The sequence below is a fragment of the Cryptomeria japonica genome, chromosome 7 (genome assembly GCF_030272615.1).
Source record: "Cryptomeria japonica chromosome 7, Sugi_1.0, whole genome shotgun sequence".
In the NCBI taxonomy this organism is placed as follows: Eukaryota; Viridiplantae; Streptophyta; class Pinopsida; order Cupressales; family Cupressaceae; genus Cryptomeria; species Cryptomeria japonica.
In genome coordinates, this window is record NC_081411.1 from 135,494,615 (window position 1) to 135,502,648 (window position 8,034).

The following is an 8,034-nucleotide window of genomic DNA, read 5'->3' on the forward strand; positions in this document are numbered from 1 at the left end:
TATGATATTTTCAATCTACAATATTGAGATAAAAGGGAAGTACAAAGTGAGGAATATGAGTAACATTGATAACAGACATGGAGCATGCAAAACACAAAGTTATGACATTTAGAACTAGTAAGATTCATATATTCTCACTAGGAACCATATCAAAAAGACAAGGCGTAGATATAGGACTAGTAAGATCCTTATATAGTTACTAGGAGTCATGTCAGAGACACTTAAAAGCATGATACCCAAGTTAGTAAGATCCTCTAATACTTAGTCATAGATCACATTCTAATAACAAATAGAAGGTCATATCTTGGTAACCTAACTAGTCCATGAGTAGTAGCTCAAAATGTTATCAAAGCTAGGTTAGGTTAGGAGCCCCAAGAACCTATAATTTATCTTATAATGGGTGTTGAAAATAATCTACACTCAAGCCAACAATGAAATTGTAAGAAAGGGGGTAGTAGCTCAATGGTAGAGAAATTTATTAACAAATAGAATGCCTTAAGTTGGATTCCTAGCTATTATATGAATATTAGCTTAACATTCCATGTGTAAATAACATCTACTCCCACCTCTACCATAGATCCAACTTCCACCATTTCTCCTTCCACAACCTCTAGTCACCTTCATGTACCAAAGCCACTACTTCCACACCTTTACTACTTACATCCTTCACTTATCATCCACCATATGGCCTATTTATCAAATTTATTTCTTCTACATGTAAAAGCCATATGCACAAGATGGAATGATAATTGGTAGATGTAAAAGCCATATTCCACAACCTTTGCTAATATCCTTTCTACTAGTGCCAAAATGTGAGGTTTGTAATAGGATGCGACATCCATCAAAGCATAATAGAGATGAGAGTTCTAACAAGATGGCAAATCAAACAATGTAGGAAAGCATCGATTAAAAATAAATACAAGATTGTAGTTTATAGAGTTTAGTAAAAGGGGCAATGAATAAACATAATGCTACTTTGGAAGGCTCCAGAGATGGTGTGTGGTACAATATAGAGATAGGATATGCAAGAAACAAGAATAGAATTTTTTTTTACTTATATGGTTACATAATTAATTCATTATGTTTTGAATTCTAATGCCATTACATAATTAATTCATGATGCACATTTTAATAGGGAGATGGAGATAGGGAGAGTGATTATTTATGTGACATTTTTTAAACTTTGTGTTTATTTATGGAATTTGGATTATTTATTAGCTATGTGATGGATGTTGATTTAAAATACATATGTGATGGATTACATATTTATGATGATACATGTGACATTTTTTGAACTTTGTGTTTATTTATAAAATGTGGATTGTTTATTGCCTATGTGAGGATGGTGATTTATGATACATATGTGATGGATTACATGTTTATGATGACACATATGTGATGCTAATTATGATGCTCAATTACATATATGATGATACATCATGTGATGCTTATTATGCTTATGATACATATGTATTTATTCTTTATCAACTTACAAATGTAATTCTTATGATGCTCAATTGATGGTGTTGATTTCATGTATAGTCCCTATGTGATGTTGTCACCCTTGGTGGGAATAGGTCATTGACTATAGACATCATCAACCATTTAGTTGAGGATCCTACATAGTCTACATAAAGTAAAGGTAAGGAACTAAAAAATTTACAATGATTTTGATGACATCTTTTTTATTATTTAATACTCTTTTTGTCTACAAAGTTCATGTTGCTCATGTTGTGTACTATGTGATTTTTAGCTAACATAAGATAATTGAAATACATGTGCAAGAACCTGAACCCCTTTGACGAGGATCCTACACAGTCTCATGGATCGACAGGTATAACTAGTCAATACACCATATAGAAACAGTTTATTTTTAAAAAATTACTTGGAAAACAAACTTCCTCAGTTTTTCAAACCTCGATATTAGCAGAAAATCTAATACAATTATCAACACTTGAGGCCCCATATGGACATTCAAATTTTAATCCCAACATCAACTTTAGGGCTGACTTCTTCATCAACATTACCCTCATTTGCAAAATTTCTCTCTCATTACCAACTAACTCTCTCATTTGATGGAGTGTAGGTACCAACAAATAGGTATTTGTCAGATGTGTCTTCCTCGAGTGAGGGAAATGCAGGAATATAAAATGAAAGTGAGACATGTGGTAGGTCTACAATAGGGAGATCAACTAGAGGTCAAAAGATTAGAAGAAAATTCAATCAATGCATGAAAATTTTCCTTCCTCAAGGGGGGTCATGTTCGTATGATGATGAGACCAAAGGTGACATTGAGGTGCCATTGAGGTACAAACATCTACAGAAACAATGGGTACCCAAGGAACTTCCTCCAATCAACACTAATTTTTGTGTTAACGATAGGATATATCGCATATCACCTTCATCGTTACATGGTTTCGGCCTATTTTCCATGGACGACATAAAGGTCTATTACAATAAAGTTGTTGAATTGATGAATTTTGTCGGACCTTGTTACAATTACAATAATTGGATGCAGATTGTTCGATATAAAAAAATTATGCAGTATGCACTGTTAGCAAATTATATACAACAGAATGATAATGATCAAAGTAAATGAGTTGCTATATACATTGATGGAAGGCCAAAAGCAACAGGGAATATTGCAAGTTTTATAAATAGTACGTGACCTGGGTCAACTAATAAACAACCCAATTGCATATTTGAGGCACGCAAGGGAAATCATGTATTCGTATGTGTGATAAAATCAATAAGTGCAGGCGAAGAGATTCTAATCGATTACAGTTTGAATCATATAGATACAAACAATGTTAATATCATGGGGGTGGTACGTATGATATACCATTTAAATAAACCAACCTCTAATTAATGACTCCAATATACCATTTTATTATGATGTTTTTTTGCTAAGTCTATTGGTTTAATTTCGCTAACCTTTTTTATATTTTTTCTTTGTCACAGAGCGACATGGATCCATCACATAGCACAGATAGGGATGTAGGTTGCGACACTTCTACTGAGCAGGTAAACCTCATTGTAATTGTACAAATTAGATAGAAGTAAATTGTTACATTATTATATTCTTTTTTTGAGTGTTTTAGACTACTTTTGTAATTGTTAATGATATTCTTGACATAGACAGATGTTCGGGGAAAGGGAAAGGGATTTGCAGTACCTGAGAACCTCTCTAGGGATGTGGACTCAATAGGATTAAATGATGATGACACTGCAAATTCCACACACCCTATGGAATTGATAGAAAAGCCTCTTAAAAAAATTAGTAGAGAGATTGTTGCTTTGGCATCCATGTATCCTCAGACTGATGAGATACGAGAGAGGGTGCAAGTATTGATTCAGACAATAGAAAACTTGCAAGTAAGAAGTAATGAAAGCTTTAATTATAACAAAAGTTCAATAATTATTTATATTTTATTCTCTTTTATGTCATTAACTAGAATATGTTTGTGTTGTTTTTACAGCAATTTATGTGCCCTCATGAAACTGGTGGCCATGATCAAGGTGGTGTAGGTACTTCAGGTGATGACAATTTTCTTGGCTTATCACTTTGAGTACCCAAAATACATCATACTTGATACTGACAATGTTCATGATAAAGGTTCATTCTTGTTTACAATTCTTGCACTTTTTATATATTTAATGTTTGATATATTTAATGTATTATTCTTTGGGTGTTGTCAATCTTCTTGTGCAAATATCGTCAGCACCTCATCAAAGATTAGCCCCACCTATATTGCTGACAGCAATGTCGGCAATACATAGCATGTAGACATCCTCTACTGCATGTCATATTGGCCTGTCCACTGTTGGTAGATCCCTCTTTTTCTCTATCTTCTGTTATGTGTTTATTTCCCTTCAAGCATTTTTTCTTGGGTGCATTTCATAGTGGATTCATTTTCTGCAGCAGGAGATGCACATGAGGATGTGGTAGAGGTGACTACTATTGATAACATACAATCATTTCCTAGATCTTCTCGTATTGCTAGTACGGGAACTTTGCAAGCCACATTGGTGGTGAGCGACGAAGAAATGATTCCCTTAAAGATACAAAAGGTTCCAAGTACTTTAAAATTATTCAATAGAGAGCCCATAGAAGATGACAAGAGAATTGCCTACATTGGTGGTGAGCGATGAAGATAGTGACATTGCATTGTAGATATTTGGGCCCACCATATGTAAAAGGTGGTACATCATATGTGAACTAACCCTAATCCACTATTTTGATTTCATATCATTGCTAGAATAGTTTTCCTTTGATCCATTTCTTGAACTATAATAAATGTAGCTTCAGTTCATTTCTGAATCTAACAGGTTTGTTTTTGTTTTAAAAGGTGGAATAACCAAGAAAAAAGGTTATAAGATGAATTGACAAACCATATGGTTGAGTGGTTTGTAAATGACACCTTTGACAAAACCAAGCTCCTTGAAAAAGCTAGCACATATCTAAAATATGTGAGGGACCAATACAAGACCCATTTAGAGAAGAACCTAAAGTATGAGCGTCCCCCCATGATTTGAGAGAGGGAGTGAAAGGACCTGATTTTGGATGCCAAGGAGAGAATTGAAAGGAAAAAAGTAAATAAACCACCAGATGCCAAAAGAAGGTACGAGATACTATTAAGAATATAATTATGTACTAATTAATTACTCTTTATATCTATATAATCTAACATATTTCAAACTTTTCATAGACTGAGTGAAATGTCAAAGGTAACCAAGGCAAGACAAGAAAAGAATGGGCAACACAAACTTGACTTTGGTGGTTATATGAAACTTGATGCACGAATTGTATCTCATGTAAATGAAATATTGCATCAAAATATTTATAAATTGCAAACGATTTTTTTTTATCAAACAATGCAAGAAAAATTCACAATACTAAGCAAAAATGCAGGGCTCTAAATTCAATAGAGAGCCCATAGAATATGACAAGAGAATTGCCTACCAACAAGGCTATATAGTCTTGGCTGATTGGCTATGAGAATTGAGTGAGCATACACAATATTCTAGTGCATCCGTCACACAGGTAAATATTCTAAATGGAAATTGTTTCAAATTGAATACTTTACCAATAATTTAATTGATGTTGAGTTCCAACATAAAGCGACTATATTTGTTTTAAATAAGCAAGAAATGATAACAATGTGCATGACATTGGAATGCAGCCCGCTAATCGTGAAACACCACTTGCACATGAAGGTCTGGATGTGCATCCCAGTAGTGGAGGTATTCGTTTGCTATTCAAATTTATTTATGTAGTTATTAATACAATTAAACATCTTAATTTGTAATTAGAGTAGTAATTAATGTAACCTTTTTTTTTAATATTTTAGAGCATGTAGTTGCTGGTGACCAAGTGGAGCATGATCTGGGTACACAACATCAGGAACATGATGTTCGCCAATCAGGTAAAGAGGACCACTGTTATTCCTTTGGTGTTCAACATTAATGTAACCTTTCGTATTTCAATTGCAGATGGTCTAGAGGGTGTTCAACATGTTGAGGTTAAGGCTAGACAAAATGATGTGGCCCCATCAGGTAAAGAGCACGACAATTATGTTCTCTAAATTAATGAAATAATTGTAACAATAATAAAAAATGTTTTCAATTTAACCCATTTCTTTGTTATTGCAAAGAAGCCCCCTTTGCTTCAGTGTCCTCATCCTCAGTATAGGACTAGGCATACATCGAGATTAGGAGCAGAGAGCGGAACAAATGCAGAGGGGGGAAATGATGAAGAAACCGATGTTCCACTTAGTCTTTACATAGCTTCAAAGAAAAAACAAACAAAAAAATGATTGTAATCTACCTTATTTGATAATGATTGGTTTTTATGTGTTAATGAATGTAATTATGTGCTAATGAATGGTTATGAATGATATGTGTTAATTAATATTAATGAATGTTGCATGTTAATTAATGTTAATAAATGTTATGTGTTAATGAAAGTTATGTGATATTAATGAATGAATGCTATATTTTATTAATGGTAGAAAGAAAGAATGAATGAATGTTATAAGATGTTAACGGTGAATTTAGAGTGATGTTAGGGGGGGGGGGGAGGGGCCAAATGAGCTTCCACCTTCATGTGGTTGGCCCTGTTATGTAGAGAATATTAAACTATTCTTGAAACCAAGTGAAGCTCAATAAGATAACACACTTTTCAATATTTCATTATGTTGCATAGTTAATCTTATTAAATAATGTTTATTGAATCTTAATTGCAGGGTCCAATAGAGACAACACGAACAACAACACCACAAGTTGTTGGGTATAATGAACTCCCATATTTTCTTGTATGTACACTAATAGTATGAGTTGCTTCTAGTGTTGATATCCATGGCGGGACTGCAAAAGTTATGAATATGCCTCATCCTTGTAAGTTTTTTTATTACTTGTCATTTTCTTTAGAATTTTGTTACTTCATGAATGAGATGTTTTCATATGTCTATTCCATGAATACCTCTCTATTGTATGCTTCATGATTGATGTTTCTTCAACATGTCCACCTTATGAGAACCTTTCTCATATATGCTTGTACCTTATGTGTATTTATGTATTAATCCATGGTTTACATGTATTATTCATGCCTTGCATGTATACATATGTATGGTTTGTGCTTTACATAGGTCCTTCATTCTTTATGAGCATTATTTCATGCCTTGTTTCAACAAGAAAAAGAGTAGTAGAGGTTGATGCTCTGCAAAATGGAGGATTGTTAGGAAAAATTGTTTGATTGCTATACACACAAAGAGAAGAACAAGAAACAAATGTTATTTATTAGTGTTAGCAAATCAAAAATTAAACACTATCCTAAGCAAGCATATGAAGAAAGACACTACACAACAAATAAAAAGCTTAATGAATCTAAGAAATGTAACTAAACATCTCCAAATGCTCTCTACCATGTTGGTAGCTTCTCCTTCCTTGTTCCTCTCCTCTCCAAGTTCCAAATGAGTGTAACTCTCAGCAGCTTTTTGCACTATGGATGCCTTATGGAGGTTCAAGATTGAAAATGATTAACTATGCAAATGACAATGTAAACAAAAGCTAAAATGAGAGATTATCTAATTAGATAATGTTAATTTTAAGCCAAAAGAGTAAATGTAAATGTTTATGTTGAAATGCTCTCTCTTAAATTGACTATAAGTTAAATGCATGCAAGTTTTTAGGATCTGGATATTGAAGAAATGAGATCTATTTATATGAAAAATGGAGCAATGGATGGTTGATATTGAGTCATCTCAACAAGGGTTAGGATTGAATGGTTTATGATCCATGTGAGGACTTTCAACCCAATCCCAGGATGACAAGTGTCAACATGAGAGGGGTTGAGGGGAGAGGGAAGAAGCATTAAATGCTTGACATGACCTGAGGGTTAACTTGGGAGGTAAGGTTAAGGTTGAGCTGAGTGAATAAATTCATTATCCAAAGAATAATTCTATTATCCAATGGATAAACTCTTGTGCAAGAGTTAGTGAGGATAACCATGGTCAAAGCAATAAATGCTTGAGGAGACACATGGGTTACATGAGGGTTGAGTTAGGGGTCAAAGTCCCTAGCCATGGGTGCAAGTGGATCTAACCATAAATGGTTATGTAAGAGCCATTAATTGTCATGTAAGAGCCATTAGTGGTTTGGAAGACTTTATAGGTTAGCTTGTTGGACACATAAAGCATTAAATGCTTTTCAAAGACTTTGGAGTCTTTGAGAAGTGACTCCAAGTTTCTTAGGAATGTGACAATAATTAGGGGATGGATTAGGATAATTAGGAAGGGGTTAGAAGAATCTCGAAGGGGATTAGGATTGCAAGTGGGTTTTGTGGGTGAGGAAAAAATAGGATTTTTATTAAAATAAAATTCATTTATTTCAACAAATAGGTGCAACTTGCATTTTTAGGAGAATGCAAGTGGGGGGAATTTAATGATTTAAATAAATGTTTTATTTATTTATTTAAAAGAGGAAAGGGGGTTTAAATGTAATAAATAAGATTTATTCATTTAATTGATTGTGAAT